General features: G+C 37.4%; 1 long non-coding RNA gene across 9 annotated transcripts; it reads left to right on the top strand.

Moving 5' to 3' along the window:
- The first annotated feature begins 4,609 nt into the window (after positions 1–4,609).
- Positions 4,610–9,984, top strand: LOC122305313. 9 transcript variants are annotated; one of them, XR_006241128.1, is made up of 6 exons: positions 4,615–5,419; positions 6,114–6,176; positions 6,308–6,381; positions 9,008–9,086; positions 9,529–9,608; positions 9,716–9,984. It is a non-coding gene; the product is annotated as an uncharacterized LOC122305313 (long non-coding RNA). The 9 variants fall into 9 exon arrangements; XR_006241129.1 differs by having other exon boundaries at positions 4,611–5,419; positions 6,308–9,086; positions 9,529–9,595; XR_006241125.1 differs by having other exon boundaries at positions 4,611–5,419; positions 6,308–9,086.
- Positions 9,985–12,540: the final 2,556 nt, after the last annotated feature.

Below are 12,540 nucleotides of genomic sequence, written 5' to 3'. Positions count from 1 at the left end.
GTGGCTGTCCAATATGTACCCACACGATTCAACAATATAATTTCATAGAGAATTCAATTGATTTCACAGTAGACCATACATGAGATCTTATATATCAGGCCTTACTTTGAAAATTTTGCAAGCTAAATGCCATATATCTTCAATCCCTTTTTGCTGAGTTTCAATTCATTTTACCTATAAAAAAAAAAAAAAAGCAAAAGTTTAAAAAAGAGGATTAATTCTTATCTATGTGCTTATATATCCTCTTTTTTAAATATTAACTTCTTCTCAATCTTTTTAACTTAGTATTTTTCTGCTTTAATTTGATTATTAGACTAAGGCTTGATATTACTTTGTCCTTGCTGAAACTGTTAAGCTAAAATCATGTGACAGATAGCAACAAGTTTAACACATCAAACCTTTGTTTCAATGTGATAAAAAAAATTTGAAGAGCATTGAAACAGAAGAAGGGGTTAACTGGCCAACTAATGTGCTCATCAAGTTTTTTTGTGTCTTGATGATTATGCCTGAAAAGACCCAGATTCAATTCTTCCCATATTGGCATCTTTTACTCAATGACATTATGTTGTTAATTGAACAACATAATTTGCATAGGCTAACAACTCCTTCCAAAATCAAATTAAAGACTTTACATACGTTGGTCTAATTTATTCACAAAAAACATAGCATATTTTGCAATAGTTTTCTTGTTGTCTTTTGCTTTGTTTCCAGAGAACTAGACATCACATATGTATTTACAGACATACATATGATTGATCAACTAGCTATTAATGATTGATCAATTTCTCATATGGCCTACTCATAATCAACATTTACACAATGTTTGGCATGATTCTTCATCCATGGTATTTAAAAGAATATGTAATCTGCTTAGTGTAACATATCAAGGTCCATATGTAGCTCCCAAGATTTTGAGTTTTGTATTTAATAGATAGTCTTTTCTTTTTGTGGGAAGATTATTTGGATTGCTTTAATGATCCAAAATTTGTTCCCACAGTTTGTACTTATATAAATTTTTGAAAAAAAAATCACCTTCTAATCATGCTTGGAATCCAATCTATATTACAAGAACAGGCAAAAAGAGGGATGCCTAATATTGCGATAGCAAACTTCCATATCTGTTCTAAAAGGACTATGATGATCCAAAGGACTGTTGGGCGTAAGAGCTTTAATGATTATTCAAATAATATTTTATTCTTTGAGATGGATGAATGACTTCTACATTTGAAAGAGCTGAATCTTAAGACCACTACACTACCATCTAAAGTCGAGATTTTTCCTCCTTTTAAAATTACCTTAATAACTTTTTAGTTTCTCTTGTTTACTTATAGCCATTAGTTTGTTTCTTAGATAATGAATTTATCCATTTGTGATGCCTTGTAATTTGCCCCAATTGCCTTATTATAGCTACTATCTACTAGAAAAAACTTTTAATACCTCAATTCATTCAAAACTCCCTTTAAGTTGGGACTTCTGCAAAAAATAAAAATAAAAAAATGTAGTTTTTGACTACTTATTTACATCTCAAATTTGCTAAATTAGTTCTTTTTAATATCAACAACCCCTTACAGCTTTAAGAGGTTGAGACCCATCTTTACGAGGTTGAGACCCTTCAATCTGTGACTTGCCTCTAAATTTACCCCTTACTTATCGTGAATTCCCTTTAGCACCCCCTTACTTAAAATTTCTGTCGATGGCTTATCTTGTCGAGCTGGAGGGGGAGTGTGAGTGCATATCACTATGGATAAAGGCGAATAGCATGACTACGCCCTTAAGTTGGCTTTCAAGACTACAAACAACGAGGCAGAATACGAGGCACTATTCTTTGACCTGACAATAGCCAAGTCTCTGGGGGCTGAGGGGGTGGATGTTTGGGCCAACTCTCAAGTCGTGATTAACCAAGTACGGGGGGAGTTCACGGTTTTAAAAACCTGGTAGAAGCTGAGCGTGCTCGCTTCAAACATTTCCAGATATGACAAATTCTAAGGGCTGAGATCACAAGGTGGACAGGCTAACAAAAAGGGCATTTGGACAAAAGGCTCCCTGATTCCAGAATCGGCCATCCTCAGGACCACCGAAGTGCCAACCTAAGGGGTTGAAATGTTGGAAATTGGGCCAAGAGCACCAAAGTGGGCTGCAGACATTCTCAAGTATTTGAACACCAACAAAGTGCTTGACGGCAGGCAAAAGTTGAGAAAGGTCAAGTACCAAGAGGCAAGGTACACCATAGTCGACGATGTCCTATATCGAAGAGGATACAACACCCTTTCTTGAGCTGCATTTCAAATGAGCAAACCTAACATGTGCTAGTAGAAACATATGAGGGAATCCACTTCGACCATTCTGGAGGCAGGATATTGGCAAGCAAAGCGATGCTGGTAGGATATTATTAGGTGCGCACCCTTAAAGACGTCGAATAATGTCTACAGAGATGTCGAAAGTGCCAGGAGCACTTTGGGTTGCTCCACCGCCAACTGGAAGAGCTTACATTAATCTCCTCACACTGGCCTTTCGCCTAATAGGGAGTCGACTTGGTAGGCCCCCTTTCCCTGGGCAAGGATGAGATAAAGTTCCTGGTGGTCATGATGGATTGCTTCATCAAGTGGGTTTAGGCTCAAGCACTGGAAGAACGTCGTTTGCAGGTTTGGCGTTCCCCGCAACATCATTTCAGACAATGAGATGAAGTTTGACTCCAACCAGTACTGAGATTGATGTCGAGACCTGGGAATTAGATTTCAGTAATCTTCCTCGAGACACCCCCAGTCCAATGGCCAAGTAGAGAATAAAACACTGTTGAGAATATTGAAGAAGAAACTCAGTAATCAGAAAGGGTCATGGGCAGAGGAACTCCTCGCAGTCCTATGGGCGTACCGGGTGACAATAAGGACACCAACAAGGGAGACCCCATTTACCTTCAAGTACGACCATGAAGCCATGCTACCAGTCGAAGTGAAAATCCCCACCTACACGGTGCAACATTACGAACAACGGTCCAACGACTAGTGGCTCGAAGATCAGCTTGAGCTGGTAGGAGAAATTTTGGAAGAAGCGGAATGGACAATGGCAGCATACAAGAAGAGGGTGAAGCGCTACTTCAATCAGAATATATGCCATAGGTCATTCAAAGCCGGGAATCCTGTGCTAAAGCATATGAGGACCACCATAAGAGATGAAGGAAAGTTGGGGTCATAGTGGGAAGGCCCTTATGTGGTTATTGCCAGCAACCACCCCAGGGTCTATTGTCTTCGAGACTTTTCAAGGGAACGAGCTGCATCATCTGTGGAATGCCGAATATCTACGAATGTTTTACCAATAAAAGTCTTGTGATGTGTATATTTGTAACTTGTTTTAATGATTGTTGTGTATGCTCTGTTGATAAAGGAATGTGAATGTTTCAGGAGTTGGGTATATGAAAATGATGTCTCCATCAATGTGTAGATCACCTTGGCACGAATCTCCAGCATGTCTTCACGAGTGAAATTTACAATGATAGCTTATCTTCCTCGTGACATCAAAGGGTGGGAGTGGGTACAGTTGCAAACTATCCAAATAGACTATCTTCATGTGAGGGCCAACATGTGGGACTAGTTTCGGGCTAACCCAACCTCCCCTAATGAATGAGAGCGGGTCCAACCTTGAGGCTGCCTGAATAATACCCTACTCCCATCATGGCAAAGAGCAGATGGCCCCTTGGCCCTTAGAAACTACCTCCCTCGCAGGGTACCAAAGGGATAGCTGTAATGCTTATGACTGCTTTATCCCTCCTGCAATGGAGTGTGGGTCAACCCCAATTGCTCGCCAACTTAACTTCATCGTGGGCGTCGATCGACGGGAGTGAATCTAGTTAGAGATGGTCTAAATAAACTATCTCCATGTGAGAGTCAACATACAGAATCGGCCTTTGCATCGGTCCTACCTCTCCTACGAAAGAGAGTGTCATTATTACGTATACACAGTGGACTGAAACCGTATAAATTATAATTAATTACAACGTCAACCTTATTTCTTGCCACTTTTTTGAATTTGAGAGTCCACATATTAATTTGTTAAACAGTGTACGTGGGGCATTAGAATCAATCAACTAGCTTCAGAATCAACGAGCTGGGGTAAGTAGTAATGCATTTTGCCTTGGCATCTGAACCCATCTTATTATAAAGAAATGGACCTTTATAATATTATCATCAAAGATCTTGATCAAGCAATAGTCCTGATCTTTTACTTCTACAAGTCTTTGCTGCATTCGTAAGTACAGTTAATTCTAGAGATATTTAAAAATCTAAATTCTTCAAAATGGGAAGTTATTATATTTTGTTTATTTAAAAAAATTATTTTAATTATAAAATATTATTTAAAAATAAATTTATAAAATAATGTGACTATAACTTAATATGCTATTTTATATTGTAAAATTATTTTTAACAGAAAGTAAATTTAATATATCACATAAAAATATATATATTAATTTATAAATTTAATTTTATATAATTTTTTTAATATCTATAACACTTGTATCTATTCATAAACATCTAGTAGAAATTATTTATCAGTTTCAAAATATATTTATGGTTATCTCTTAAAATTCATATATAAGACTAGTATTTGATGCAAAATATGTAAAAACTAGATTCAATGTCCACCGGCGAAAAATATAGATCTCTTTTAATGTCAAGCCTATCGATGGATGAACAGGAATGAGCAGTGATTTTATCCCGCTTCTGCCATTCTCTGTTCCCTTTTCCTTCCGAGTTCCCTCTCTCAAGTCTCAACTCGAACCCTCTCTCTTCTCTGTGTCTCCACTTCAAGGCCCTTGCCACAGTCAGGAACCGCGAAGCACACCGAATAGGAGGGCTTTGTCGTCCCTCGCTGTCTGATGCTTCTTTCTCGAACAAAAACCAAAGCCCATAGAGACAGAGAATGTGAGGCTTCCAAATGTATTCCTAGGGCTCGACGGAAACCACCTCTCCACGGTTGACGGCAGCCAGCTTGACGGAAACTCTGCTCAGGGGCTTCTGATTCTTCACCTAGGGTTCTTCACGTTCGACGGAAACCACCTTCGGAATCTTCACCGACGACATCTTTGCCTAGGGTTTCTTTCTCAGCACGCCATTTCTGTCTCTCTCTGTTTTTATTTTTTTGGTTTTGGAAGGCTTTCGAATGTATTTCTTGGGTTCGATGGAAAGTACCTCTTCACAATCGACGACAGCTAGCTCGACGAAAACTCTGCTCAGAGGCTTCGGAATTTTTGCCGATGGAATCTTCGCCTAGGGTTTTGGCAGCCGTGGAGCGCGCCAAACAGTAGCCTTCCTTCAAGCAGCAGCAGCTTTCTCTCGGTTTCTCTTATGCTTCCCTCCTTCAAACCACCAAATATTTTCACCCAACTCACAAGCTTGGCGAAGGTGGCTTTGGACCCGTATAAAAGGTAAGATTAAGATTCAGCTGTAACTTGGGTTTCCAAAAAAGTTTAAACTTTGAACTCTGTATGGTTTGTGAGAAAGTTGAAGAGGATCCAGAATTTATTGTAATGGGAAATGATTTAATGATGTGCCTGTTTTCTCAAATTTTCTGGTATTTTTCTTTTTGAGTGGTTGATAAGAGATATTAACGTTTCTTCAAAGCTTTCTTTTATGAAGGGTACTTTTGTTTTCATTTATCGAAATAGACTTAATACTCACCTCCTTGAAAGGAATACTCTCCTCCTTGGTTTCATTTTTTTTCCGTTCCAGTACATAATTTTAGGGGTTTATATAAGCGCATGGTTGATATGGTTTTTTACGGTAGTTCAGGAATGACATTGATTTTTTTCCCAAGATTTGTTGGCCCATGAGGATGGCTATTGAGAAGTTAGTTATTTATTTGGCTGAAATCTTTCATATTTTAGAGCTCTGAGCGTTTTGGTTCAGTGCTTGGAGCATTCTATCTGTTTTCGATTGAGCTCTGAGCTTTTATACACGTTTCAGGACATTAATTATAAGCTCTTTCTTTATCTATTTATTTATGGGTGCTCTGGGGTGGATTTGGCTGCTTTTGTGATCGGCAATTGTTTTTTTACAGCTGCACTTTGCAAATGGAAGCTTAACGTAATAAGTGTTTTCATCTTGTTCATGCTATGCCAGGAGAAGCTTTTGAAGGGAATGAAGAGGACAAGGCACTTATGGGGTTTCTTGATGAGTTGAAAGGTATTGTTGTTGAATTGGATTTATTTCTTGCCAAAAGGATGGACTATTTGAGTCCTATGCGTGTTACATGCTGTTATTTTGCCTCCTGTTTTTGCTCTGATGTAAAGAGTTGTTAATTTTCATTATTGCAGATCAGGTGGCATCAGAAAGTAGCATACCTCTGTCACCCCAGTGGCTTTTTGCCAAACCAAATGAGTCTAAGATGGTATAATTCTATTTCTTTTTGCTTCTCTTTTGGCAACAAAGTGACATAGACGTGCAAACATTATCTTATTTTGTGTCCATGGTGGAGGTTCTGATATATATATATATATCTACTGTATCAAATGGTGTTTTTTAGTATTTGGAGCCCAGTTGGTATCTTGACTACAAACTTGTCACTATCTAAATGCAACTTCTATTTTGCCAAAAAAAAAAGATTCTTTGAATTTGCTTGTTAGTTGGTGTCCTAACTAAGTTGTTGGTAATCTCTTTCAGTGTCTTATAGGGAGTATACAAGAGAGAACACGTAATTACAATTTAGGAGCTAGAAAAGTATACAAGAAAATCAAGAAAATTAACCCCAAACAACAAAAAATAAAAAATAAAAATTGCAAAGACCCAAAGAAATAACAATGGACGGAAAGAGAAACATCTAAGCCCTTGTGACTAGCATTCCCAGTCTTCATGACTCCGGCCATTCCTTTCAAGCCAAATACACCACATGAGGCAAAGGAATGATTTTCCATATGGCCGCCATTTTGGGATTACCTGAAAACCTCTCAAACAATCTAGAAGATCCACCACCCTTCTAGGCTTCTCGTGGGAATTCTGTTACAGAAAATTTGTTTTTTAATTTTTTTTCCCCACCCATTCATCATCCCTCCCTTTGGTAAGCATACCCTTTATATATGAATTTTTCAAGGCTAAAGTGATAGGTTGGCATCCTGCAGCACTCTGAGGTGCATATGTGCCTTTCCTTGATGTTCCTGTTAGATGTTAGATATTCTCCCGAGAATTAGATTATATTTGAGTTTGGGCATTTTTAATAGTTGCAACCTATATGCATATAAAAAAAAAAAAATTATTATTGAAACATAGACATTAAGGTAGCTGTCAATTTAGAGCTAATTTTGATGATTGAGTTGGTCTGGATATGATCATGGAGCACATTCTTGACGGTAGCTCCCGTTTTGTACATCAGTCTTTAATTGTTTTTAAAGGGGACGGTACCCTGTAAATTTTTACACCAATTTTCTATTTAAAAAACAAGAGATAATGGAAAACTAGCATAAATAGAGGTGCCTGTTTCCACTAATAAAAGAAGTACGAGTTAAATGGTGACCCCAACTAGACATATTGCTTTCAATTAAATTCATGAGAAGGTGATCTTGGGGTTTTCTTCTGGCAGAGGTTGGGGGGTTTTCTTCCGGCACTCGAGATTCTGTCTTGGAGACGGGACTAGAATCAAATTCTAGCAAGATTCTTGGAGTGGTCCTGATGCACTAAAGGAACTATTTCCAGAACTTTTCAGGGTCGCAGTTGCTAAGAATGCTTCAGTGGCAGATGTCATGGTGATAACAGGAGGACACATCCAGTGGAACATCACGTTTAGTCGGGTGGCAAATGATTGGGAAATGGACAGCTATGCAGCCTTTTTCAGTATGTTGTACTCTATCAAACCGAATAACCAGCATACCGACATATTGTGGTGGATTCCTACAGGTAAAGGAGTATTCTCGGTTCGCTCGTACTATAAATCCCTTTCACATGAGCTCCCTGTTCAGTTCCCTTGGAAAAGGATTTGGAGACACAAGGCGCCCCTCAAACCAGCTTTTTTTGTATGGACCGCTTTTTAGGGCAAGATCCTCACAACGGACAATTTGAGAAAACAGAGGGTGATTATCGCAGATTGGTGTTGTATGTGTAGGAAGGGGGGTGAATTGGTGGATCTTCTACTGCATTGTGGTGTGGCCAGTTGGTTATGGAACGAGGTTTTTAGTAGATTGGATTTGGGATGGGTTATGCCCGAGACAGTAGTGGCGGTTTTGGCTAGCTGGACAGATTTACGAGGCAATCAAAGGATCAAGGCTGTGTGGAAGATGATTCCTATATGCATCATGTGGTGCGTGTGGCAGGAGCGCAATGATCGGAGCTTCGAGGACAAAGAGAGATCGAGGGAGGAACTAATAGCTTTGTTTTTTAGAACTCTTTGTACTTGGGCCACAACTGTTATTTTTAATGGGCCACTCCATGACAGCCTTGTATCTATACTCCCTACGTAGCTAGGGCATACTTTTGTACTTCATATGGCTTTTGCCTATTCTTTCATTAATACACTTGATTACTTATAAAAAAAAAAAAAAAAAAATTAAATTCATGAGAAGGTGAGGGTGGCACCATTTGAGATCAAAGGGAGAGAGTGGTGCATCAGAGGCTTTCAAATGCACCAGTGTGAAAGAGTGATTTATCAAAGTGGAAAAATAAAAAGTGGGAGAAAGGGAGGCAAAAAATTATTTAACTTGAAATTATAAGGCTGAAACACGTGGTTGTTCAATAGAGAATTGAGGATATAATACTAGATGGAGTTGAGTGGTAGAAAATAATCCATTCAGCAGGCCCCAATTAGTTTATATTGAGGCTCATTTCCCTGTTAAAAAAAAAAAAAAAAAGTTCATTGTGATATCCCATATGGTAAGAGGATAAGGTAGGTATTGTATGGGATCCCACACTGCTCGGTAAGGGGAAGTCCCGATGTGGCCATGTGGTCATTTGTTTATGGAAGTTAATATTTTAAACCTATTGTCAAAATCATTGTATATGATTCGCTATATACCAATACTTTTGTGCAGGTATTGTGACACGTGATGAAATAATTGGCTTGTACTGGGGTTTTGTTCCCAATGCTTTAAAAACCCTACCAAGTAGCAGGTTTGGATTAATAGCAGTTTCATTTCATACAGAATGTAACCTTGGATTTTTTTTCTTGTCGTGATCGGTTAGTACAGTAGTATAATTTGTGCAGTCACTTTTAAAAATTCCAACCATGCTTCTTGCATAATTGAGTTGATTCTTAAATCTTTGGTCTCTTTCTTTTCTTTTTCTTAAGCAAACGAATAGAATTTTATCATTATCATTTTTCCTAAACTTTGTACATGATAAATCATTTGAGAGATGAATTTTTGTGGCAGTAAGGAAATAGGATGCCGATTCTTTCTGTGGAAATCATTTTCCATCAAGATACCAGCTCCCTATGTTGTTGATTAACTATGATCTGTCAAGACTCTTTAGCTTGCATTGATACCTTGTTTGAAGGTTCTGTTTTGTTATTCAATCAATTATGCTTATTTTGAACTCTTCCCATTTCTTGTAGTAATAACATAATTGAAGATTCACTGATGACTACTGCATAATAGGCATGGAAATGATCTACCTGCAATGTACTGAAATGAAGTAATTTGCTATGTTCTGAGTTATTACAAGCTTTAATACCAATACCTTTGTGTTATGTGTAATGAACACATTTCCTAATCAATTTGTGCTATTATCTGCTTCTACAGATTATTGATATGCTTTAGCGTTCCCAGAAGAGCAAAAGCATCTAGTGAAACAGCTTCTGAGTTCAAGGAAAGTCCATCAGTTCCTATTAACTTCTAACCGACACTTGCAATAAGCATAAAAATGGTCTGAAGTCCCACACCACCAATTTAGTTTTCTTTGCGGGAACTACATGAACCTGTTTTGTTATGTGTTTCATAATTTCATATTTTTTTATATTAATAAAATATAATAGTACTCTCAACTGGGCATACGTGCCTCAGTTTGTACATATTATGCAGTAGTCATCAGTTCATCACAAACGGTGCACTGCAATGTGCATACCCATTCTCCATCACAAACACGAATTAGTTTGCACATAAAAGAGTGGTTGTCACAGTAAAGATGAGAACTTCCTTAACGAAGTGTTTAACCTTTCCAAGTAACAGGTTATCTATGACACGAATTTGTAGTATGCTCTGGTGGAAGAATCAAAAAGTACTACCAGAATATAAAATCCCTTCGTAGAGGCAGACAAAGGTAGCAAATCATTTAAAAAAATTGTCAAAATTAAGTCAAGTTGGGAAAGAAGCCAAAAGTACGCAAACAAAAGTAGTATATTGGAATTGAGTAAAGTTGGGAAAGAACCTAGTAACGTCCTGCCAAAACAGCATGAATACCCATATTATCCACAGAATGACAAGGATATGTTTTTCAATCGCAAGACATAAAATTATAAATTTAAAACTTTAGTCTCTTGACAAACCGCTAGTGTAAGATTGAAAATTCTATTTTCTTTCTCCAAGACTCAACATTTTCTATTATAGTACTCAATAGAAGGGTGCAAACCAGTCATAGAAACCAAATGATGGGACTGACTTGGACTACCAACCTTCTGCACCGCGCATCTGTGATGATAAAAAATCTTAAGAATTCCCAACAAATTCAACTCGAATGACCAACTTAACAAAGCCTTAACAAATTGCTGAAGAAAGCTTGATATTTAAAATAAAGTATAATAACATTCTAAAAATATAGATCTATTATTGTAAGCACTACCAGGAACAAGAAAGATATACTTGAAGAAATATATGACACAAAAGATATACTTGAAGTCTTCAATTCATTGAAAGAAACAGGGCAATTTTATCAATGGCTACTGAAAATAGGGCTTGAACGACAACATGATAAACTGAAAACACGTAGGCTCAATCAAATTTGAAGAGTATCTGACCAAACAGGTCAACTAATTCTCTGTGATACAACTATGATGGACATAGCTACTACAAAGTCAAGGATTTCACCTTCTATAAAGAGAGTTACCTTCATATTATATAATTGCACGTAAAGGGCAGAAACTCACATCAACAATGATACTTCTCCTAATAAATGAAAACCATTTCCTGCGAAATAGGGAAAAATAAGGGACTTGTAATGTTTAGAATGTTTAATGTTAGCAATGGTTAGAATGTTAGGAAAGATAACTGTACCAAAACTGTCGATTTCACTTACCAGCCCGTAAAAATCTTGAAAATTGCTCTCAATGCATTTGATCACTTGAGAATGAAGCACTAATTAATAAAAATCTGTAATCAATCTATACAAGACTTCGCTGCACCATAGCACCTATTTGTTGGTTCGTGAATGAGGGGTATCAATATTGTTGAACAATTTTAAGTGAAGAGCCACTGACAGCTCTGCAAATGGCAAGTTGGCAACTGGCAATAACTATGGCCGAAGAAAAACAATATATGCCAAATTTATAGAGGAAGCCAATTTGTTCTGAACAGGACAAGTACAGTGAGCAAGCAATTAAAGGTGCTTGCCTAACCCCAAGGCCTACAAAGAAAAAAAAAAAAAAAAAAAAAACTCCTTTTTACACCAACATTTTCACACATTTCCAATAATTTATTATATCAAACTGCTTTTTAAAGAGGCACGAGATACGAACATGCAAGTGCAAGTATTGCTAGATCTATTTTATAGCGTGAAAAAAATTTAATTATAAGTATAATTATATATTAATATATGTATTAATATAATATGATTAATTAAAAAATAAATTTTATTAAAAATTATATTAATTTAAATTTTAAATATAAAGAAATTAATATTAATAATTTTACTTATATATAATAAAAGAATTCCATATGAATGGATCGATGGTGCTCGAAAAATGCTAAAGCCAGGCGAACTTGGGGAGGCCCCGTGTACGGCGTCCAGCGTGTATTATTAAAACCAAGCGTTTCATGGATCAATCACTCAATAGCGTTCCTCACCAGCACAACCTTATGAAACTGAGTTTTAATGGAAAAAAAACCTAGCAAGGCCTCTGCGCCTCCAGCTTCCTTCCATCCAAGCAAAGAACCTCCATTTCCCTACACCGATTACAGAACCCTAAGCCCTCTGAATCTCGCGTCCCTCTGAAAATCGCTTCCCTCTAAAGATACATACCTATTTGCTAATGCAACCCAGCTTCGGCTTGGAATTCGATCTCATCTTTGTCAACGACGAAAATGCTGATCGTTGCAAAAGTAAGCACAGAGAAAATAGAGCTTCAAAAGGTCGCCATTTGTAACCACTACTGCCTCCACCCATTTTCAGCTCCCTTTTAACTGCTATGGGCTCTGCAACTTCCTCTACCTATCTCTCCTCTTGAGGTTGTACACATATACACAAGTTCTCTCAATATATTTCTACTATTTCTACATATCTATGCATCCACACGTGTATTTCTACATCTCTATGCCACGAGCAAAAGGTAGCTTTCTCCAGCTGTCTTTGGCACTGATAGTTCATTGGTATCAGTCATTGGTGAATCTTTGACAAGATCTTGGGTTCGCAAAGA

The sequence above is a fragment of the Carya illinoinensis genome, chromosome 3 (genome assembly GCF_018687715.1).
Source record: "Carya illinoinensis cultivar Pawnee chromosome 3, C.illinoinensisPawnee_v1, whole genome shotgun sequence".
Classification (NCBI taxonomy): Eukaryota; Viridiplantae; Streptophyta; class Magnoliopsida; order Fagales; family Juglandaceae; genus Carya; species Carya illinoinensis.
The sequence above is the reverse complement of the archived record's forward strand: the minus strand, read 5'-3'. Positions and strand labels throughout refer to the sequence as shown.